Here is a 25,061-nt window from a genome sequence, read left to right as displayed (position 1 = left end):
CAGGAAAGCATTTCAGAATCAAACAGTGCAAAAACAATGTCAGTAATATAATAAAGCAATAAGATTACAATAACAACATCCAAAATCCGATAACAAAACAGTAAGAAAGGAACTTGACAATTTCACATTGGTCCTGGAATCACCACTCCCATAATGTTGAGCATGTCATTGGTCCTATATTAATTTCACACGTTGCTTCATACCATGACATAGTTGTTTACTGATCTGATTGACAGTTCCTTGAATGAAATACTCCACATCCTTCTGCCTGGACCATTCAGAGAGGGTTATAGTAGTTTGAATTGGTGACCAGACCACATCCCATCTTCCAATAGCAGCTGATGTTGTCAGTGAACAATGAAAGTAAAAACCAAGATTCTTTTAAGCTACAGATGTGCGTCAAGCATCAAAGCTGTGATATACACAGAAACAGTCAGGTTGCACCAGTACTGACCATAGCACTTCTGCAAATTTGTCCTGAGAAATGGGTCTTCATGGACTGCAGCACAAGCCTTCCACCATTTTAGAAGGCTGATAGTGTGATACTGAAACTTGCTGGGCCCCGTCAGCATTCCTGCAGTGAGCCAGCCTGGGCAGTTTGACTGGATCTTTTCCAGCTCCAAAGCAGCGCATTGAGATAACTCAGTTAACTAACATAGTGAAGGAGACAGGGTGGAGGTGGCAGCAAAGTCCAGATAAGTGGAAGAGGAGCTTGGGACAAGGAGTGGAAATTGGAGAGGCTTCTGGACATTAGATGACAAGTAGTACATGCTGCAAGTATTTAATTACATGGCGATAACATTGGAATAAACAATTCTGCTTCCTTGATTTCCTGTGAATAAAATAATTCATGCACACCCATACTTAGCTGTTGAGACACCAAAGCCATAGAAGGGATTCATAGTCAATCAGTATCACTCTAGCCAAAAGCTTTGTAGTAGTCTTTCTGTGTGTTCTCTGAAGCCCCCCCCCCCCCAAATATGCACCCACTGAATGTCCTAGATCAGGGCCACTATCTCATTCAAAGCCTGCATCTCCCCCCACCTCCACTCCATTCCTGCTCCTGATTCCATCTGCGCAAGCTTCGCTTAACTGTGCAAAAATGTTTTGCATAATACAAGCTGCAGCTGCTGATAATGCACATCAATACATTCCAATCGTATTTTTCAGAAAGTTAAGAAACATGCAACACAGAATACTGACATTTCATCTTTCTTTTTCATGCAGAAGTAAGTTGTGTTTAAAGGCATTATATACGCACATGCTGTGTAATTACATTAATCAGAGAGAGCTTCTTCTCAGTGTTCCTTTACGGTTACTATGGCAGCACCCACATGTTTGCACAGAGCAGAGCATGGGTAGGCCCACTCTTAATTAGACTTACAAAGCAGTTACATTTCAAAGGAAGGCAATTAATACAAAGTTAGAAGTAAGACTGCTGGAAAAGAGTGATAGGCCTGGAAACATTTTCCTGTTTTCCTTATGGTTATTCCACAGCTTTTTATTTGAATGTGCTTCATCTTGCTTTCCTCCATCACCCACCACCCAATCCACTGACTGCTCATGTGTGTCACTGCATAAGCATTGACTGAGTAGTAGACACTCAGCAAAAGCATGAGGGGACAACTCTTGTAGTGGCTCTGGGATCTGGTCTCAGTCTCAGGTTCAGATTAGAAATGGAAATACACACCAGATTGTAGCGGAGAGGACATAGCTCAGTGGTACAACATCATCTTCACATGCAGAAGGCCCCAGGCTCAATCTCTGGTGTCTCCAGATTGGTCTGGGAGAAGCTCCTGTCTGACACCCTGGAGAGCCACTATCAGTAGGCAGCATTGAACTCAATGGACCAAGGGTCTGACTTGTATCTATGTTCCCAGCACCACTGTCCCCTTCTCTGATAAACCTATTCAACACAAGCTGAGGGCATATATGACACACAAGGAAGAGGCAGAAACCATGGGTTCATTTTTTAAAGTGAATCTATCAAATTCACTCTTCCTGAAACAGTATCCAATCCTAAACACATAAATCCTTCCAATTCTGCACTTTTCTAACCAAAAAATGCGACCTAAAGTGCACATAGTTGAGGAAAGAGTACATAAAAATGCATATATTAATGAAAACCACACACAAAAATGCATTGTAGTGGGACAGTGCTTGAAAAATACGTGTATACTGTATTGCACAAAACTGCACGCAGAAGTGTTAAGGGAAATGTCAACTAAAATGCCAAATTCTTGTGAGAGCTTTTTTTAATTGTAAACTGATTTGGAATTATGGTGAATGGAACGTGAGAATGAGAAACTGAAATTGACTGATTCTTCCATCCTTACTGATAATTATTACTGTCACTTTGTGTAGTATCTTGAAGCCTGTCAAAACCTTTCTGAACCTCCTCAAGAAGCACAGATCCATATCTGAATTTTTGGGCTGTATTTGTGTGGGGGGGTGTGCAAAGTAGGTGGGTTGCTAGCTACTGTTAGAAAGAGAACGCTTGCCTAAGTCATTGTACATAGGGGGTTACAATTCCCATTGAACTTAGTGGGACTTGCTTCTGAGTAAAGATGCTCAGGATTACACTGTAGGTCCAACAGATGGATTTTTACTTTGTAAAATTACATTTCCCTACCTCACTTAGGATTCCATTTTAGTGGCAGCAATGCAACTTTTTAAAGTGGCTCCTTCCTTCACGGTGCTCATGAGACTATGTAGTAAACTCTGACCTGGTGTTCTGCAGATGTGGCATTCTCCTAAATTCATTATCTAACACCTCCCTGTGGCTTTATATAATTTTAAAATATCTCAGAACTAAACAGGAATAGAACAGGCTGAAGTGTAGGAGGCCTTTGGCTGAACAACTCTCGCCAAAAATAGAAAGGCAAGACAAGCACAATGTTCCTTGCTTGCAATGTTTCCAAATATACTTTAAAAAGGCCCAAACCCTTGACACCTTTGCCTAGATGCTTCTCTCAGTCTCTTCTCAGCAATGTTTGTTGCTGTTGGTGAAACCACCGTACACCCACAGTATGATCCCATCCAACTTTCAGGAACATCTGATGGGTGGGATGGGATCTGTGCCAATGGAACACAAAGTTACTTTAACAGTGTGTGGCTGTAGTGCCAGGATGGTAGGCAGCTACAAGACAACTCTGGCATAAGTTAGAGGACCTAGAGGGTGGAGATTGGAGTGCGGTTGGGGGTGGTAAAGGCGGTGGTCGCCCTACACCAGATTCTGTTCATGAAATCTGGATTGGATCCATCCTTTGCCTTGATGTAATGCTGCACCAGGTCAAAACAACAATGGTGTTGATAGCAGCCCATCCATCACCAGCTGTAGACACTGGGTTGACTACGGAAGATTGTACTCTTAACAGGAATTGGTGAATTGATCTGAATCAAGAAGAAAAAGAGAAGCACCATTTCCCAGTTACTCATCAAGCTCCATGGAGAACAGTTAAAGCTGTTACCTATTCTGCATTGTTATTCTGTCCCTCCTGTCTCTCCTCCAGTAATCGTACAGAAGAACACAGGAAACTTTCTGCTGATGAGTGAAATGATGAGTCAACCTAGCTCAATATTGTCTATATTGACTAGCAGCTGCTCTGAAACAGGAGTGTTTCCAATCCCTACCTGGAGATGCCAGAGATCAAACCTGGGACTTATTGCATGTGTGCACTCTGCTACTGAGTGACAGCTTCCTTCCCAAGCAAAACACAGGACTGCATTATTGCTCCCTGGGTCTCCGCAATCTGGTATCACTTTGCTTATTGCTCCAGTTTCCACTTCGGCTGAAGCAAACAGATATAACTTAAGTGTGTCCAGTCACTTTGCTTAGTCTGCTGAAGAAAATCCCACAAGGGGTATATGCATTTCAGCTGGAATGATCTGTTGCCATTCCCACCCCACCCCTCTTGATTAGTGCTCCACCTCTCACTCTCTCTTTCTCTGTGATGTGTAAGCTTGGACTGCTAATTCATCTACCTGAAGCATTAAAAAATATACTGCAGTTTGTACAGTACTGTAAATCACTATTTCCTGCACACAGATCATCTCCATGAAGGAAAACAAAGGAGATAATTTGCATGGAGGAAACATGTGAAGTATCTTTATTCCAAGTTGCTTGTTCATCCAAGGGAAAAGAGCTAATATTTGCCTGTTTTACTGTGTTGTTACATGCAGGCAGACCTTCAGGGAATTCTGGGAAATGGTAGGTGTCAGAGTTGCCTCCAGATCCTAGCTCACAGAGGATCACGCTAGCCAGCGATCATTAAATAAAAGTCTTTATTGAGTTACAGTCTCCATTCTCAAGCTGCTGCGTGCAACTCTACGTCTTATGCTTAGATCGGCGAAGCTCCGTCTGAGTCTCCGCCCCTTGTGCACCAACTTAATATCCTAGCCCTGCTCCACCTTTTCCGCCTGACAGTTCTCCTCTGGGTCCCTCTGCCCCCCGGGGTCTCTTCCTTCCGGGATTCTTCTGACGCTGACCCCCCGGACCCTCCTGTCTCCTTGCGCCGGGCTTTAGGACCTGGCTCCCTTTCCGGGCTGCCTACTGCGCCACCTTCCTGTGCATTTGAACTTGGCGCGCGCGCCCAACCTTCCACCTTCCGTCTAACCGTCTCTTTGCTCCCCAATGGAGGTGTGGCCACTCCTGACTCGTGCCCTCCCTCCTGTTGTGAGCTGCCAGCGCTTGATCCCTGGCGCCCTTCCTCTTCCCTGCTCTCTGGCGGTGACGCTGGTCCCGATTTCCAACTGCTCCCCTCTGAGTCCCCTCTGGCTCTATCTTCCTGGGGTGTCCCCCTAGTCTCCCCCCTTACCCTGGCCACTGGTGCTCCTTTTTGTGAATCTTCTGATTCACTGGAAAGACTCGGAGATCTCGGGTCGTCGTCATCACTCATCTTTTCTTCTGCCTCCTCCCCCTCGCTCTCTGTTTCCTCCCTTGCCCTCGCCTCTGCTCCTGAACCCCTGACATCCATCCCCCCCTCGAAGCCCCCTCTTCCCCCCTCCCCTCCTTCCGGTGCGGGAGCTGGGTGCTGCCGTGTCAAGGGGACGAATGTCGGGTACAGTTCGCTTCCCGTGGCGGGCCTCCATCTGAAGTCTTCCGGTTCTTCCTCCCTGCTCTCGTCGACGACGGTCACCTCTGCTTCCACCTCTGTGCCGCCGTGCTCGAAACCCGGGTCGTCCCCGAAAACATCCATGTCCGTCTCTCCCTCGCTTCCTTCTGGAGACATTGCTCGTCCTGGACCCTCCAGCCACTTTCTGCGCCACTGCTCCTCTGGTCGATCATCCCACCAATACGAGGGTTCTGAAGCAGATCCCGAGGGTGACCCCTCCGGGGAACGGGCGTCTCGTGTCGGTTCCTCATCCGAGTCGAACCCCCGGAACGTGCTGGCTGAAAGCGTGGGCGTGAAATGCCAGTCGTCGAAAAAGTCCGCTGGCATTGGCCTATGTGGGAAGAGGGCATGAAACTCTTCCTTGAGCAGAGGTTCGTCTAAAGCGTAGCCCGGCACCCAGCTGTTGGCACTGGCCGGGGTGCCCTCCTTAGCGAGAAGGTATTCTACCCCCTCTTCCCCCCATCTGGAGTCCAAAATCTCCATGACTTCGTTGATGCGCACCTCCTGTGCCACTCCCCTTTGCCCGGTCTCCTCTCGGAGCGGACTCGGCGCCGTTCCTGGTTCTTGAAACCTGTGCGGTGCCTTGTAGGGAGTGAGCACCGATCTGTGGAACACCGGATGCATCCTGGAACCTTCCGGAAGCGCCAGCCTGAAAGCCACCGGGTTGACCTGCTCGTCGACTTGGTAGGGCCCCAGTTGTTTATGCCCTAGTTTCTTCTTCGCCAACGACCTGGCCGGCACTGCTTGGGCTGCTAACCAGACCCAGTCTCCCACCTGGATCTCTTCGCCAACCCTTCTGTGTTTGTCCGCCTGTACCTTGTATGCGTGTTTAGCCAGCTCCAGGTGCCGCCGCAGCTGATCGTGGATCTCCTGCAACTCCGACGCGAACGCATCTGCTGTCTGCGGCTCCCCCTCCCCCCGTCTTTCCAGTCCCGGGAAGGTTCTGGGGTGCCTCCCGTTGTTGGCGAAGAACGGCGTGACCCCTGTGGACACGTGCTTCATGTTGTTGTAGGCGAACTCGGCGAGAGGCAGGTAATCCACCCACGTCGCCGGCTGTTGATTTGCATAGCATCTCAGGTACTGCTGCATGATGGCATTGACCCGCTCCGCTTGCCCGTTGGTCTGCGGGTGTCTAGCCGACGCCAGGTTGATCTTGACGTTGAGGAAGCCCATCAGCTTCTGCCAGACGTTCGAGATGAACTGCCGCCCTCGGTCGGACAGAATAGACCGCGGCAGACCGTGAACCTTGAACACGTGATCTATGAACAGTTTGGCGGTTTGTTCCGCCGTGGCCACCTTGGCACACGGAATGAAATGTGCCATCTTGGAGAACAAGTCCACCACCACCAGCACAGCCGTCTTGCCCCTCGAGCTGGGCAGATCCGTGACAAAGTCTAGGGCCACTCTCTCCCATGGTTCGCATGGAGTTTGCAGCGGTTCTAGCAGTCCGGCCGGCGGTTTGTGTACTGGTTTGGCCCTCTGGCAGGTGTCACACCTCGCCACGTAGTCCGCGACTTCCCCTCTCATTCCGGGCCACCAGAAGTCTCTGGCGACTAATTCCACTGTCTTCTCCTTGCCAAAGTGCCCGGCAGTGGGCGCGTCGTGCAGCTGCTGCAGTACCTTGGCACGAAGTTCGTCTCCCGGCACGTAGATGGCCCCTTTATGGAGGAGCAATCCATCTCGCAGTTGGAACTCGTCGGTCGCTGCCGTGCCCCTGTGCACGTCTGCCATCTTAGCTTACGCGAAAGAGTCATCCTGCAACGCCCGTCGCACCGCCTCCAGGTCAACTGTCACCGCAGCGCACGCCCACACTGTCGGTGCGAAGATGTGCGTGGCGGTCGCTGGCGTTGCCTCCTCCAGATACTGTGGCTTCCGGGAGAGCGCATCCGCCATGACGTTGGTGTCCCCCGGGACATACTCTATTCGGAAGTCGAAGTTCGCAAAGAACTCAGCCCAACGTATTTGCCTCTGGTTCAGGAACTGTGCCGTGCGCCAGTGCTCCAGATTCTTGTGGTCTGTGCAGACCTGCACCGTGTGCTTGGCTCCGATCAGGAAGTGCCTCCATGCTTTGAATGCTGCATGAATAGCCAGCAACTCCCTGTCCCAGATGGTGTAGTTCTGTTCGGACTTGCTGAGCTTCCTGGAGTAAAACGCTCCCGGCCTCCAAACCCCCTGCGGGTCCTTCTGCAGCAGGACGGCTCCGACGGCCCTGTCTGAGGCGTCTGTTTCAACCCTCATCGGCCTGCTGGGGTTGACATGAAGCAGCTGTTCTTCCGACGCGAAGAGACGCTTGAGTGCCTGAAAGGACTGCTCCGCCTGCGCTGTCCAGATGAACTTCTTTTTCTTGGAGCTGAGCGTGTCTGTGATGGCCGCTGTCTGCATAGCAAAGCCCTTGATAAACTTGCGATAGAAGTTCGCGAAGCCGACAAACCGTTGGACCTCCTTCCGGTTGCGTGGGCTTTTCCAATCCAACACCGCTCGAACCTTGGCGCTGTCCATGGCGAGCCCCTTGTCAGACAACTTGTAGCCCAGGAAATCCACCTCCGTTACGTCGAATTGGCACTTCTCCAGCTTGGCGTAAAGCCTATGTTGCTGCAGCCTGCTTAGCACTTCCCTGACGTGTCTGTCATGCTCCTGCTGCGATTCCGAAAAGATCAGGATGTCATCCAAGAAACAGACGCACGTCTTGTAGAGGAGCCCCGCCAACACGTGATGCATGAAAGCTTGAAAAACGTGGGAGCCATTTTGCAATCCAAAAGGCATAACTCTATATTCGTAGGTGCCCAGGGGCGTGAACATGGCTGTCTTCCACTCATCTCCTTCCCGCATGCGAATGAGGTTGTACGCCCCTCGCAGGTCCAACTTGGTGAACACGCTGCCCTTGCGTACTTTTGCGAGGAGGTCGTCGATTCGGGGCATGGGGAAGTCCGATGGCTTGGTCACACTGTTCAAAATGCGGTAGTCCACTACGAGTCTTTTTTGGGGCGTGTCTCGCTTCTTAACAAAGTCCGCTGCCCTGGACTCTCGGATGAAACCGTGCTCCAAATTATGATCTATGAACTCTTTGAGTTCCCGCAGTTCGTCCTCAGACATGGAATACAGCTTCCCTTTGGGCAGCGCCGCCCCCGGCAGCAGGTCAATTTTGCAGTCATATGGTCTGTGGGGGGGTAGCCTGTCTGCCTCCTTCTCGCAGAAAACCTCCAAAAATTCTGCGTACTTGTGGGGAACCGCTTGCAGCGTGCCGAGCTGCAGCTGTGACTCCTCTTCCTCCCCTTCCTGCTGGGGCACGATGCAGTGTTCAGCGCAAAAGGAAGAGCCAAAGGTCAGCTGCCTCTGGTACCAAGCCAGCGTCGGGCTGTGCTTGTCCAGCCAACTCATACCCAATACAATGGGCGTGTCCGATAGTTGAGTGACGTTGAAGCTGATGACTTCCCTGTGATTCCCAAGTCGCATCACCATTGGCGGCGTCTGCTTCACCACTTGCCCCCCCAGCAGCTCTCTGCCATCCACCGTGACAACCTGCAGGGGCAGCGTGGCAGGCAGCAACTGTATAGCGTGCCGGTCGACAAATTCCTGCCCTATAAAGTCCGCATTGCTTCCGGAGTCAATGGTGATTGGCACGTCCATGGTGATTCCATTGGGCAGCTGGAGAGATGCGGTGAGCCTTACTACTGGCTTGGGCGGGAGGGGGTCCATGGGCTGTAAAATCTCTGGGGACTGCTTCACTGAGACGTCTGGCTGGGCCCCAGTGCCTCTTCCTCCAGCCAGACTGCGTCGTTTCCCTGCTGTGGTTCTCCTTGCTGCGTTGCTCCAGTTACCATTGCTGAGGCTGCAGTGTGCTTGTGGTGCCTCCGGGGACACTCTTTCGCCATATGCCCTGGCTCCTCACAGATGTAACACTTCCTGTTCCCTCTAGGAGGCTTCGCTTTCACTGTTGCCGGTGTTAGGGCTCTGGTTGCTGACTGAGCCCTTGCACCTCCCACCTCCATAGGTTCTGCCCCTCCTCCGGGCGGAGGCGTGGATTGCGCACGCGCTGCTTCTCTGGGAAGGAAGGAGGAGCCCCTGGGTGGTTCGCGCCCTCCACGCCCTTCGTCCCTGCTCCATGGGCGTTCTTCCAGCCGCACCCCCACCGCCAGCGCCCTCTGAACGACCTCCTGCGTGGTCCGGGGTCTCTCCCCCCTCGCAATCTCATCTTTAATCGAGCTGTGCAAGCCCTCCCAAAACAGGTCTCTGACAGGGGCCGAATCTCTGTCCCATTCCAGGGCACTGACCAAAGCGAAAAAGCGGGCATGGTACTGCCTTACGCTGGCCCTCCCTTGCCTTAGTCCATGCACCTCCTTCCGGGCAAGATCCACGTCAATGCTTGATAAAAAACACCCATCCATCGCTTTAATAAAGGCGTCCGCATTTTGGAGCGCAGGATCCTTATCTCTCCACAAATTGCGCAGCCATGCTTTAGCGTCTCCATGCAAATGGGACATAATGAACCCCACCTTCTCTTGTTCATCTCTAAAGTCTTTGTGCAGCAGTTGCAGTGCACACATTACGTCTGCTCTAAAGTTGGGGTACTGTTGCAAATTCCCATCGAAGTGAGAGACCAGACCGCCTGTGCGTCTCCCCAACCCAATCCCCTCTGGTTTGGGTGTCTGTTGCCCTTGCTTCGTAAGCACTTCCAACCTGACCTGGAGATCCCTGTAGGCGGCAGCTGCGTCCTCCTCTCTCTTCCTGGATGCCAGCGCCTCGGCATTCAGTCGTGACACTGCTTCTCTCAGTTCCGCTATTTGCTGTTCGGCCGTCATATTGTCTGCCGTTCGTGAGCTCGCTAGTAGGCACCCGCTTTCTCTCCTCTCCGCGAGGCCGTGGATGCCCACACTTTGATGAGACGGAGCTTACTGTCAGAGTTGCCTCCAGATCCTAGCTCACAGAGGATCACGCTAGCCAGCGATCATTAAATAAAAGTCTTTATTGAGTTACAGTCTCCATTCTCAAGCTGCTGCGTGCAACTCTACGTCTTATGCTTAGATCGGCGAAGCTCCGTCTGAGTCTCCGCCCCTTGTGCACCAACTTAATATCCTAGCCCTGCTCCACCTTTTCCGCCTGACAGTTCTCCTCTGGGTCCCTCTGCCCCCCGGGGTCTCTTCCTTCCGGGATTCTTCTGACGCTGACCCCCCGGACCCTCCTGTCTCCTTGCGCCGGGCTTTAGGACCTGGCTCCCTTTCCGGGCTGCCTACTGCGCCACCTTCCTGTGCATTTGAACTTGGCGCGCGCGCCCAACCTTCCACCTTCCGTCTAACCGTCTCTTTGCTCCCCGATGGAGGTGTGGCCACTCCTGACTCGTGCCCTCCCTCCTGTTGTGAGCTGCCAGCGCTTGATCCCTGGCGCCCTTCCTCTTCCCTGCTCTCTGGCGGTGACGCTGGTCCCGATTTCCAACTGCTCCCCTCTGAGTCCCCTCTGGCTCTATCTTCCTGGGGTGTCCCCCTAGTCTCCCCCCTTACCCTGGCCACTGGTGCTCCTTTTTGTGAATCTTCTGATTCACTGGAAAGACTCGGAGATCTCGGGTCGTCGTCATCACTCATCTTTTCTTCTGCCTCCTCCCCCTCGCTCTCTGTTTCCTCCCTTGCCCTCGCCTCTGCTCCTGAACCCCTGACAGTAGGACTGTGCATGCCTTCTATATTGCTATCCCTCCCCACCCTCAAAATGTTTGGTCAATTTACTGGAACTCCAAAGTCTGATTAACAACTAGAGGGGAAGAAACTATACAAGAAGCATACATTGACTTTCCATTTCCTGTAAGAGCCCATTGCAGTGCCTGTGCCTTGGGCGTCATTGTCTCTCAGTCTAACCTTCCGCAGAGGGTTATTGTGAGGATAAAATGGGGATTTGTTGCAGGAAGTTTGAGCAGTGTGTATCTATTTTCCTTTTTAAAAAAATCATTGTTCCCTATAAAGGAACATAAATTGTTCTTCAGTGAATTCATATTATAAAACATTATATGCATGTGTCTGAACACAGGCACGAGTTACCCTATTTTTCCAGGCACAAATGTTTGCTCTAATATATGCCAGATTAATAGGGCCTGAAAATCTTATACAGATACACAGAATGGTTTCTGCAAGGATGCGCTATCTCTTTCATGATGCAAGGGTGACCTGATTTCAAGAAAAGTGCCAACTACTGATTCAGCAACATGAAATCTGTGTTCTTCCAAAGAGGGTTTCCCACAGAGATCTGACAAGCCAGTCATGCTTTCCCCACCAACATTCAAAGTGGAGGCCATCATTCTATTTTGTGAGCCAAAGGCTCTGGGGAACCAAATGATTTTCATTATTTCTGTAGCAATGGTTCTGGGTAGAAAATGCCACATTAATGTATGACCCTCTACCAACTGCAAAAACATTTTAAAATGCAACCCCTCAGTTCTTTTCAAGATGGTTACCACCTTCTCAGATGGTTTAAAACTGAAATGGTGAAATGAGGGAGTCTCCTTTTCTGTCCACAAGAAGAGGGAGAAAAAAGGGTGTTGCTAGCAACTGTTTGTGTGTAACTAATCAGGAAAAGGAGTGGGTCTTGCTTCAGTGCCATGCACTGGCCAGCGGTGGTTTTGTGTGTGGCTGCATGTGTGACTATGTATCTTGAAGAATCAGTTCTGTTTGGTTAAGCTCATGTTGATTATCTATAGATACAGAATGCAGTGCTAAGATACAGCTGAGACAGGTGGTGCTATAGCAGGATCTGCACTGCCATAATCTTCCTGAGACTGATGTGCTCCCCCAGCAATCTTTTTGTCTTTGTTTTTGTTTCAGCATAAGAATATCATTTAGGGGGAACTCCGGTTCTCCCCTAGGCTCCCCACCAGTCATGATAGGGGTGTTCGCATGTTACATCCAATGAGGGTACAGTGTGCATGCCTGCATACACAATTAAGGTAAAGGTAAAAGGGGACCCCTGACCATTAGGTCCAGTCGTGGCCGACTCTGGGGTTGCGGCACTCATCTCGCATTACTGGCCGAGGGAGCCAGCGTACAGCTTCCAGGTCATGTGGCCAGCATGACTAAGCCACTTCTGGCGAACCAGAGCAGCGCACGGAAACGCCGTTTACCTTCCTGCCGGAGCGGTACCTATTTATCTTGCACTTTGATGTGCTTTTGAAGTGCTAGGTTGGCAGGAGCTGGGACCGAACAACGGGAGCTCACCCCGTCACAGGGATTCGAATTGCCAACCTTCTGATCGGCAAGTCCTAGTTGAGCTGTAATGTAACGTTCATTGAGTGTACCATCAGTGTGCCTGTGTATACAAATTGCTAAACTATACAAATGAGCAAGTGTACACTTCCCCCCACACGCTTGTGTTCAGTGTAATGTGTGATGATCCCTAAACAAGGTCCCCAAATGAGCTTTATTGAAAAAGCATAAAGCAGCATTTGGCAATAGCAAAGCACTGAAATGATGCCGCTTCACTTGTCTCCTATCTCTGTTTCACACAGTGTGCAAGCAGCCTGCCAGGAACTGCCCACAGTGAGTTCTCCAGTCCCGGCTTCCATAGCCTAGTTCTTGGGAAGCTTATATCTACAGGTTTTCTGTGAGATGGGTTTCAGTCCTCTTGCAGTAGGAGTGTTTCCAACAGACAATGTTTAGAACACTGTCTTTGTATTTGAAGCAAGCATTTTTCAAGGAAGGTGGGTGGGGTGAATGAACAAGAAAAAATGGGCGTGAGAAGAGTCAGTCGCAGGAGGTCATGATGACTCTGGCTGATTATTCATTGGAAAGAGGACTGCAACTTTTGGGAAATGTGGGTTTGGGTCCTATTTCTAAGAAATATTGATACATACCTACATACTCCAGAGGTTATCTTTTTCTTCTTTGTTTTCTACAAGCATATATAAATGTATGCAGCTACCTTAAACCGAATCTGCCCACAAGTGCATTTAGTCCTGTATTGCTTCATCCTTAACTGGCAGTGGCTGTCCAATATTTCAGGAAGAGGCTTTTATTACATCTGCCTTTAGAAGGTGTCTTCCTTCCTTCCTTATTGTGGAAATGCATGGGGATTCCAACTGAGGTCTTTTGCATGCACTACAGCTCCTGTACTGGTTCCAAGTTTGCCTTATCTGACAGACGTGGCTAGGAATAAGGTAGCAAACGAGGATGGACTCTTAGACCTGGAGTCCCTAACACTGTGCCTTTGAGCATCATGGCACCCACAGATAGTTTGTAGCCCCTCTAAATTGTTTATTTATAGTGTTTGGGGTTTGTTTGTTTGTTTGTTTGTTTGTTTGTTCTTGTTATTGGGGTGGTGGTTTCCTGTTGTATTTTGGGTGGGATTGCCTTCTTTCTTATTTGTGTTTTTGTATGGTGCTCTGAGCACCATTGGTTGTTATTCTGTGAAATGGGTATTTTGCAGTGCCCACAACAATTTTTTTAGATTTCCAAATGTGTTCCTTGGCCCACAAAACATTGAGGAACCTTGCTCTAGACCATCTAATAGTTACATAGAAAAGAGAATTTTAGCAAATGCAGACTTTTTTAAATTTGTTCATTTGGTCAGACACTTTTGCTCAGTGATGCACCCCTTGCCGTCAGACCCATTTCAACCAAAAGACAGACTCCTGTTGAAGCCTAGGCATTCATGCATGAGAATCCACACCTGCCAACATCTGCTCTTCTGTATAATTATTAAAAATACAGGAGCCCTGTCCTGTATATTTATATCTGATCAGCTTATCTAGAAGCCAATGCAAAATGCTGTCTCATACATTTTGTAACTTGAAGATTGCAATCACTGCAATGCCTACAACAAAATCAGTATTCAGGATAGCACAAAGGAATATGATTGTTCTGCTCCTTCAATATCTTTCTATAAAAGTCACTGAGAAAAATAACAGAAAGGGCATTCGTAACTCACAATACCAAGAGCAGACTCGTATTCACCTCTTTGGCATCAAACCGCTTAATAAATAACTGCAATTCACCCTTCACCAACAAGACTTAAACTCAGCAGGAGCCTTTGAAATACTATTTAAAGTTGGTATGTAAGATAAGGGAAAGACCCTGTGCTCCTTAGATCTTATTTTAAGGCTTCAGCTCAAGAACTTATATCTTACCTGGGTGGAATGAATCTTGCCCAACAGAGTAGTGTTGTTAAGTAGGAAGTTCTATCTATTTCACTGGTGAGCAGAATACAGAACAGGCATCACACATACGTGAAGATAAATATAACACACCAGGTTAGGGTAATCGAGAGCGCTTAATAACAACTCCTAGGATTTGTTTTTAGTGATTTTTTAAAAACAATACTTCATACAAAGAAATATGTTTGTGTGCGCACATCTAAAGGAATTATTCCCAAGACAATAATAGCCCTGTTCTCAGAATGCATGGATGGACCAGTGGGGCTATGCGCATTAGCCCAACCCTCCACAATATGCCTCTCTGGTGGTGAGACCAGCATGTGCAGCCCAGCATTCCCTTCACCCACTCTCTGCCAATGCCTGAATGGAGCTACTGCATTTGCATTTGGTCCAGTTTATCCGCCAGTATTTTACAATATCCTAACTTTTCATACATTTGGTGTATTCAATGATGAATTGGTATTTTGAGGGCTACAAACCACCCGCCCTCTGTTTTCCCTGCTTTCAAAGTCTATATCAATTGTTTTGCAAAGTTATGTAGTTATTTATTTGGACTGAGCCTCCTGTCATCCACAGGTGCCGTAGGCAGCCAATTTATGCCACTGTTAAAAGCATAACACTGCTGAAAACACTCCTCCGAGAGGGTTACAGCTCAAGGCAGAGTGTGCATGCTTTGCATGTAGAAGATCCCAGGTTCATTCCATGGTGTCTTCAGTTAATAAGATCAGGTAGCAGGTGATGTGAAAGGCTCTCTGCCTGAGCCACCACCAGTCAAAGAAGATATACTGGCCAGTAGCAAGTAGGCTAGATTAAAGTTCCCTACCCACTCTTGGGTACGGGCGGCGCTGTGGGTTAAACCACAGAGCCTATGACTTGCTGATCAGAAGGTTGGCGGTTCAAATCCCCACGACGGGGTGAGCTCCTGTTGCTCAGTCCCTGCTCCTGCCAACCTAGTAGTTCAAAAGCACGTCAAAGTGCAAGTAGATAAATAGGTACCGCTCCGGCGGGAAGGTAAAAGGTGTTTCCGTGCGCTGCTCTGGCTCGCTAGAAGCAGCTTAGTCACACTGGCCACATGACCCAGAAGCTGTACACCGGCTCCCTCTGCCAATAAAGCAAGATGAGCGTCGCAACCCCAGAGTCAGCCACGACTGAACCTAATGGTCAGGGGTCACTTTACCTTTACCCACTCTTGAGGTACCATCCACAGCCTTTGATTTATGCCTCGTGTGTACACCTTGGTGAATGCTGGACAATGGGGGCCAGGTGTGCCTGCTGACCCCAGGGTATATTGCCTGCGTATAGATTTAATTTTAAACACTGGAAGCTAGTGTGCACCTGGCAGTCTGGCAGCAAGGCCTGTAATATTTTAGTCCTGTGAAAGTAAAGAGGGCATTTTCACCTAGCACTGATGGCAGGATTATATCCAAAATTATGATTCCCAGCGTTTTCCATGGGAAAGGATGCCAAACACTGTGAATACTGAAATAAAAGGATTTGATTTTAAAGTTGTGTTTTTCTGTCATCAAAACAGAGACATACGATGTTCTAAAGTAATCCAGTTACTGTTACTATTTTGGGAATGTGAGAAAAGGATAAAGGTCTTGCACCTGATCTTTTCTCACTGGCCTATTTGCATACCATTCTTTATCTGGAAGTGGAAAATGTTTCTTAGAAAGTAAAGGTATCAAATTAAAATAGCAAACAGTATGACCTGTCCTGCTAATATTTCCCCCTGCAATATGAGCCAGGTTGATAGATATGTAGATATTTATGGCTGCTGTGAAAATATCCCCAAAGATATAGGGTTGTTGTTTATACATATTGATTATATGTACCTGAACTGATTTTGGATGAGAATACCCAAATCACTCTTTGGGCTGTAATTATAATTATGGAGCTATCATTACACAATCTGATAAGGAAGATCTTATGGGTAAGGAGTACAAGATTTTAATAATTTCAAATAAATAAGATAAAAATTGTTGACTTATAGCAGTTGAAAAATGGGAAATGGTGTTTCATACAAGCACAGTGACCCTACAATTGGGTATCACAATAGGAACCACCTTATTTGCTTCTTTTAATTCCCCACCCTGCCAGATGGCCAGCAACATCCCTCAATCTATCTATACCTTATCATTTAATGATTCTTTTTAATTAAAAAAAACTGCATTTAATAAATGCCATCAGGAGCCACCTTGCTCCAACATTCTGCCTGCTATAAGAGTTTCTAGCAGACTTCCCTTCCTCTTCACTATTTCCATAACAGTGAGTAGGGATGTTGGAGAATTCCAACGGAAAGAGAAACTGAACCAGAAATGACTGATGTTCGTTCATCCCATATCTGGAATGGAAACCAATCCAGCAAACATGATCAGCGTCCACTGCTGTTGTTTTCAGTCTGCAAATGATACTTGATGGATTACTCCTCCTCCTTTTGCATTTCCATTTCCTTTGCGCTGAAATGAATGGTCTTTGCACTGAAACGAATAGTGCAGAATAATGTAATGGTAATGTCATTAATTATATAACATTCAGCATACAGTGAGACAAATAACTTCGTTTTTGTCAAAAGTGAAACTGCAGTGGCATGGAAACAGTGCTACATGCAATTAACACGGGCCAGAATGGAAATGGGTGCCATCTTAACATCCCTAGCAGTGAGTGTTTGTTCAAGGACTTCCTACATGCTACTGTAGAGCCTGCATCATGCTAGAGGAAGCAGAGACCTCTGAGTGCTGGCAATCAGCAGTGACAGATTGCTTCCTGAGTCCCTCTAGCTAACTAACTGGCAGTGGGAAGGGGCATTAGGGATTGGGTTGATGGATTAAGGCTGGGGTTGGCCTTCATACCATCCCTGTATAATTCAGGAATATGCCACACTATAGTATCTACAGCACTGTATTGCTAAGACTGCAGACAATCATTCCTTTGTCAGGCTTGTTAGAGTCTCAGGGTAGTTAGCTGATGTGTCTTCAATGGGAGCACAGAGGGGGGAAATGCCATGGTACATCTGTAGCAGCAAAAACGGATGCTGTCTTTTGCCACAGCTGCAATAAAGCATGTCTCTCCTGTATTGGTCTCTACAGTCACAGCAGGAGACATTCTTTCATGTCTCCCAACACAGACTGATGCCAACATCACTGTTCCTATAGTGTTCCCAGTTTCACTGTTCCCCAATACTGCAGAGTATTGTGCAGAAAGTCCAGGAAAAACTGTGGGTGCCTGGAGTCCCAGGGTACCTACACACCATACCCCCCCAAAAAATCCTGGGAACTAAATTTTGCTAAGGGTGCTGGGAATTGTAGCTCTGTGATGAGTCAACTATAGTTCCCAGGATTTTTGGGTGGTGGTGCAGCTATTGTTGTAAGTAAATGCAATACAGGACCCATAACCTGAGATCTTCGATCTGTTCAACCGGCAGCAGAACACAGATCCAGAGACTCCTGGCATGTTGGACAGTGATGCATGAATGGAAGAATTTTCATGATCTGATCATCTGTAGGTTACATCATTCAAATCCACTTTTTCTCTTGTTGATAGCCTCCAAAGCATCCAGCACTACTGATGGGAGGATGATACTGGACTTAGCAAAACACGGATAACCTAGTGTTGCTTTGTTCCATGTTCTTAATTACACAAATGGAATAGATGTCATTTAGACTTGCCCAGAGGTTGCTGTGTTGCTGAACCAGGGCTATGGATCTTATTATTGCACTACCAGCACTTTGTGCTTCACATGCCTTTTGTCTCTTATAGTTCGCAAATGCCTCTCAGCATTATATTGTTAAATGTCTCCCATTAGACCTATTAGCATGTTTTTCAATTGAATTAAATATTGATTCTCAATTTGTTACATGGAAATGCAACAAATAGTGGGGCAGGGAGGGGAGTGCGGATAAAGTGAAGAACTTGGTGTACCTTTTTAATGAATTGGCCCTAAGTCCTATATTACAGGCGCTGGTGTTTAATGCATTGCTTTCTATTGCAATGTTCCAGGAACTCTGCAGGATGTGTTCTGTAATGAGCCTATCTGACAAACAGAACTCCTGTTTATACTATATACTGAGCAGCCTGATAATAGTAAGGTAAAGGTAAAGGTACCCCTGACCATTAGGTCCAGTCATGACCGACTCTGGGGTTGTGGTGCTCATCTCACTTTATTGGCCGAGGGAGCCGGTGTACAGCTTCCGGGTCATGTGGCCAGCATGACTAAGCCGCTTCTGGCAAACCAGAGCAGTGCACGGAAACGCCGTTTACCTTCCCTTCGGAGCGGTAAATTTTATCTACTTGCACTTTGACGTGCTTTTGAACTGCTAGGTTGGCAGGAGCAGGGACCAAGCAACGGGAGCTCACCCCATCGCGGGGATTCAAACTGCTGACCTTCTGATCAGCAAGTCCTAGGCTCTGTGGTTTAACCCACAGCGCCACCCGCGTCCCTCTGATAATAGTAATAATACATATACAGAAAAATGGTTGTCTTCCACAATGGCATTCAAAACACCTATAATTCCTTATGTTAGTATATCCCTTCTACAGATTTTTTTCTCTTCTTTTCCATTTGTTTCATCCTTTTCAATCCCCCCTTGTCAATGTGTTGTTCCACACATACCTCCAGTAAAAGCATGGACACTATACATCTATTAAACTGTGGTTTACTCCTAGGCTGAATGGGAAATGGAAATGTGTAAACTAAAACTGTTGGTAGGTAGCAGGGCAAGTAGAAGTTCACGCCCTCCAACATTCTTCATATGAATATAGGGACATTTATCACTCTCCCACAAACTGACCCTCCTTTGTTGTTGTCCCCGACCCCCCCCCCAACCACAGAGCATTTGCAGATGCAGAAAGCATTTAAAAAAAAAAAAATCATGACTCCTTGTTCTCCGTTCTGCTCCTGTTCCTTCCAGCCCAGAGCGGCCCTGCCTTCTGCCTGCACCTCACATGGGACATCACATGGGGCTGGGCCTTGGTGGCCGCAGCCTCTCCTCCTTTTTGCCCACTCTCCAGCAGCCGCTACCAGCTGCCTAAGAGGGGAGGCCAGCGGTATTGGCCATGGAGAGGCCATGGAAAGGCAACAGGATGCTCCCTTGGAGCTGCCGCCACCACTGCCATCTCTTGGGACAAGTACTGGCTCCTCCTCCTCCCCAAGCTCAGCAGTGGTGCCACTGGCAGGGAAAGAGGGGCATTCCAGGATCAAATCAGAAGCCATGATGGCCTTTGTAATTCTGGGACTGTCCCTGGAAAATCGGGACACCTGGAGAGTATGGATTTTATTCTGCATGTTGTAGCAATCCATTGAGTCTGCCACCTGCCCATGACTATTCAGCAATGAATAGTTAAGTGATGTTCACACTTGGGCTTGACAAATCAAGCTGTTTTATCCCTAAATTAGAAAATAGCTCAGGTTCTTTTTCCTGAGCACAATTCCCCATTCAGTAATACCATTGTGAGTGCAAAAGGATCCAACTGTCTTTCCCCCATCAACTGTTCCCTTCCCTTTCTGAAAATACACCTGCTCATTTCAAGGCAGAGGCTTCTTTGTGAGGCCTTCCTTCCTGGCACCTTGAAGATGATGAGGAACTTGAGGCCTGCTGTTTTCTAGCACTACTGAGCCCATTCTGCGGATGTCAGGCATCCTTTAAACTATTTGTTCTAGGCTTTCTTGAGACTGTGGATGTCAGGCACCCTGGGACATGTAACTCCCAAGTTCACCAGTGCCTGGACCAGTGCTGCAGTCATTTTATAAGCACCAGGAAAGATTAGGTTGCACCATTTCATACTACAATTCAATCTGGAGAACAGTTTATGAGAGAATTGAGAGAATCAACATTCTGAGCTGGAGAAAGTTGCATTCTGAATTTGAGTTTTTGTTTTGTTTTAATGACACCAACAATCTGAACCACAAACTCATGTGGGTGGAGCATGGGCAGTCCCAGGACAACCAGCAACATTAAATGCTTCAAATGGCTGGGTGCACTAACAGTCAGACCAGGATAACATCCACAGACATGATATTGCCAGCATATGAAAGCACATTACTATATATATTTAAGATCGTGGAAAGCATGAAAAATGCAGTTCATACAAAGTCTGAAATTTGGTAGAGGTCAGATTGTCTCTTCTCTGTAATCACCATCTTCAGACTTTATTTGATCTCTGGTTTGTATTAAGCAGTGGGAGAGCAAAATTCACAATTATGGGGTGAATGGTTCATTAATCATGCCAAGAATTGTTTTCTACTAAATGTGAGGCATAAAGTGAATTCTGGAAAGGTCAGTTAGCTTAATATAGGATATATGAATGTGATCAGATGTTCGTAAGAGTCAATCACATCCTGCGGTGGCTGAGGTTAAGATTAGTCAAATTCAGCCTTTGGAGTAAGTGGCTTCTTTTTTATGCATCTAAAGAGAGAAGAAAAGGTGACAATGTATTGGATTACTAATAATATTTCCACACATAAAAAGATTTATTTGCAGGGTATGTTTGTGTGAGAACACACATTTGTTTCTGCATCATTATCAAGGTGACAATGTTTGCAGTGCAACATCTGGGTACAACCTATGTGCTCAGTAAAGAGAGACTGAAGCATAGTTTGGTCATAAGGTAAATACATATATGTATTCATAGAATAATGTAATTATATAATTGTAGAGTTGGAAGGGAACCACAAGTCCAACCCCCTTCAATGCAGCTATCTCAACATGTAGTTCCCCCTCCAATTTGAAACCATACCAGACCCTGCTTAGCTTTGCAGATGTTCTATTTTTTATTTTTTTATTTTTTGAATTCTCAAAGCTTTATTTGTTGTTGCATATCTTGGCCAGTAGGAATAACGTAGCATTGATTAAAACAACATTTTGCTTAAGGTCATTTATGCCGTTGACGGCAAGCATAATCTTCCAAGTAGAGATGGCCTCTGCGTCTGTGTGTCTTCTTCTTAAGGGAAGATGGCAGCCAGCAGTCCTCCACCAGCTTTCACTGCAGCTGTGGTAGCAGCGGACAGCCCAGCAGCACCGACTGACTGAAGCACGGCAGCAGCGCTCCCAGCTGCTACTCCACCATTGGCGATGGCCGCTGCTGACATCATTTTTGCAGCCAGAGAGCCAGCTGCAATTCCAGCTCCAGTGAAGCCTGCTGCTCCCAGTGCTACTGGGGCACCAATTGTGGCCACTGCCAAGCCGGCAGCACCTCCCAAAACTGCAGTTACGGGCTCAACCATGCTGGCTTCCTAAAGACCTTTTGGGTAACCCTGCAAGATGTTCCTACGCACCCACTCCGCTTCTTGTGTATGTCGCAGATGTTCTATTTTTATTTATGAGTAGACTTTGTGATGCTTTTACTCTAGGTTGAACAAACCTATGATAACATGGAGGAAAGTAACTAGCTTTTTTGTTTAACTGTGTGAATACTTTAGGTGAAACTAATATCCCTCACAGGATCAATGGTGTGCTAATGTTTGTCTCAGTTAAAATTAAAAAAAATTCCTTCCAGTAGCACCTTAAAGACCAACTAAGTTAGTTCTTGGTATCTTAAAGACCAACTTAGTTGGTCTTTAAGGTGCTACTGGAAGGAATTTTTTTTTATTTTGACTATGGCAGACCAACACGGCTACCTATCTGTAACTGGTTTGTCTCAGTTGTTAGACTAAATGGTTGTTGTCATGTCGAATCATTTTCTTAACATATTATAACATACTAATGCTAATGACTAGATCAGATTAGTTCTTGGAATACAGGAATGTAGCTGTTTAAAACCATGTATTTGCAGATGTATGAAGAAGCAGTATAATTTAGGAGAATATTATAAGGAGCTGGTCTTATAATTTATTAAAGACAAAACACGTAACTAGCTATGATGGGGGCTTTTTGGCCTTGAACTATCTTGGAATGAAATAAATGTTGCATTATTCATTTTGCTATCAAGCCACTGGGTTATGTAATGCATTATATTATTTGACTACAATAAAGTATATTTTTATGGATGTAGACACATGCTTATACAAAGAATAGTAATCCGCTTACCATTTTTAGAATCTGAAAAAGGGGAAATATACATACAATGATGCTAAATTAGACAGAATTAAATGGGCTTATTTTTAGGCACTTAGCACATATTGATTTCATTTTGCTTCCCCCCCTCCCCAAGTTTACCACTTTAGCACATATTAATTTCATTTTGCTTTGGTTTTTTTCAAGTTTATCATGTTGTGATACAGAATAATGAAATACAAAATGGGCATGTAGGCAAATACAGTATGTATTTGAATTCAGACAAATAAACCATATGCTTAGCTTTCTCAAATAAATAAATAAGAGAGACTTAAATTTGTTCTTTGAAAAGAAGCAAAGAATACTCAGAATCGTCAGTAAAGATTCTTACAGTTTTAAAATTAGATTAAGCTCAAAGCTGTAGGCAACTACAAAGAGAAACATCAAAAATCTATCTTCATTCCATGATATAGCTTGTATCAGACACAGAATGTTTGTTTCTTAAAGTAAGATTTTTTATGCATTTTTATAAACATTGCATTCAGAAATCGATGGTCAGAAAAGTTGGTTCTGGCAAAGTATAGTACTTTGAAGCATAATATGCTGTTGAAATTTAAACTTAGATGTTTCTTGCAGTAGCTCTATTTCTTTCACATTTCCACCATTCTCCCCTTAGCATAATCATAATCCCTAAGGATAGGTAAAGAGAGTGCCTGGAACATCATATGATAAATGAGTGAAGATAGCAGAGTCAAATTTATGCATTTTAAGGGTACATCTTTAGCAATTTTTGAAATGGGTGCATCTGTTCAAAGGTTCAAGTATTTAACGTTACAAGTAGATACGAAGAGCACACTGTGATGGAAACAAGAATGTCAGTATATAATTGGCAATGTCTTGTAGCACAGATTGTCAAGTGTACTGAGTGTCTTGTTAAATCAAGTCATATGCTGATATCAAATTAATCAAAACATTGGCAGGTCATAAGAGTTTAATTCAAACTGAGCTTGTAAACTCTGGCAATGGTCACATGTGGTCACACTGGAAACACTGCACAATGTTCTCTGAACAGACAAAAAAAGTTGCAGTAGAATTGCAGGCATCATTCTGATCCACAATCCAATTAAGCTGAAGTACTTTAAGGCAGTTTAGTTCAGCTAAAGTCAATAGAGCAAAATCAGCTCACGTTCTATTAAATGCAGTTTAGCTGCAATGTAGATGGGCTATAATACTAATAAAATAATGTATTTTTAAGATTCACTGTTCATTCATTAAAATCTCCATACTGAAGTATAAACTGTACACCAGTGATACATTTCATGTCTTTGAGATATATAGGAAAACAGTTTATTTTTAAAGCAGAAATCTTGGTAAGTACAAAATGTTAAATCATAATATTTAATTGGTCAAAAATATATATGCTGGAGACGGGGTGAGCTCCCGTTGCTCGGTACCTGCTCCTGCCAACCTAGCAGTTCAAAAGCACGTCAAAGTGCTAGTAGATAAATAGGTACCGCTCCGGTGGGAAGGTAAACGGCGTTTCCGTGTGCTGCTCTGGTTTGCCAGAAGTGGCTTAATCATGCTGGCCACATGACCCGGAAGCTGTACGCCGGCTCCCTCAGCCAATAAAGCGAGATGAGTGCCGCAACCCCAGAGTCGGTCACAACTGGACCTAATGGTCAGGGGTCCCTTTACCTTTATATATGCTGGAAGCCACATGGTTGGGGAAACCCAGCCAGATGGGCAGGGTATAAATAAAATTATCATTAAAATTGCATATTTTGTTTGTGGGCTACACATCAATATCTGGTGAACCACTGTGGAAACAGAATGCTGGACTAAGCAAGCCCTTGGTTTCACCCAAAAGATTCTTCTGTTGCTCTTCTGGTATCCTTCTAATGAAGTTTGCTATCTGGGATCCTGTAAATGAAGACCATGCTTACTTTGTATATTACTTCGTAAAAGGACTGAATATGTCTAACAAAACATAAAGTGGACCAATACATTCAGTGCTTGGGAATCACATACGCTCTTATAAAAGCAAAAGTACACTGGCATTTTCCAGTTTACTGTACAGTAACAGATTCTGCTTTAAAAACCCTGTGCTTCCAGATTTGCAGAGTGAGTTGCTAAAAGCTTCAGAAGGCACTTTGTTGGTGCATAGCTCACAGCCTGGACTTTTTAATCCCATTCATTGATTATGGGGAACTTGATGCAGCTGATCACAGCAGCTCACTCTGGCTGAAGATCTATTATTTTATTTTAAGCACAACACTTAAAACAACAGATATAAGAAAAGAAAAGAAAACACAGCATGCAACCACCAATGTAACATTTTTGTTTTATTTTTATTTTTTAATTGAACCATTGTCTCATGGAGTATCCAGATTCTTAATAAGTCAGCCAATGATGCAGTCCAGTTTATAAATGAATGAACAGCAGCAACAACAAAAAAACCACTGTGCTGATTAAGAAAAGAGCTAGCTATGCAAAAACAAGATGTTATAAAATGTTAAGATAACTTATTTTAAATAATATGCAAATAAAAGGTTAAGCATATGGGCACAAATCTTCACAAAATTATTTGAAGCGGATTTAAGTAGCCAATACCACCTCATTATGCTGATTGATTTAATTCAGAAAAACTCTCAGGTTGTATTCATTAGTAGGATGTCATATCAAAGCCACCTCTTCACACAGATATGAAAAATAAAGGAGTAGGGAAAATGAACCGAGAACATAGTTTGAGGGAATGTGGCACAAGCACGGAGGGTCCTATGGCGACATACAATACATTTTGTGCAAATAATTGGCATATTGGTGCTAAAT

At 45.9% G+C, this 25,061-nt stretch overlaps 1 protein-coding gene across 5 annotated transcripts in view; it reads left to right on the top strand.

The window, feature by feature from the left end:
• CNKSR2 (connector enhancer of kinase suppressor of Ras 2) overlaps positions 1–25,061 on the top strand; it is a 298,892-nt gene that overhangs the window by 72,909 nt on the left and 200,922 nt on the right. The gene's annotated exons all lie outside the window — the stretch shown is intronic.

The sequence above is a fragment of the Podarcis vaucheri genome (assembly GCF_965113315.1).
Source record: "Podarcis vaucheri genome assembly, chromosome: 4".
NCBI classification, from domain to species: Eukaryota; Metazoa; Chordata; class Lepidosauria; order Squamata; family Lacertidae; genus Podarcis; species Podarcis vaucheri.
The sequence above is the reverse complement of the archived record's forward strand: the minus strand, read 5'-3'. Positions and strand labels throughout refer to the sequence as shown.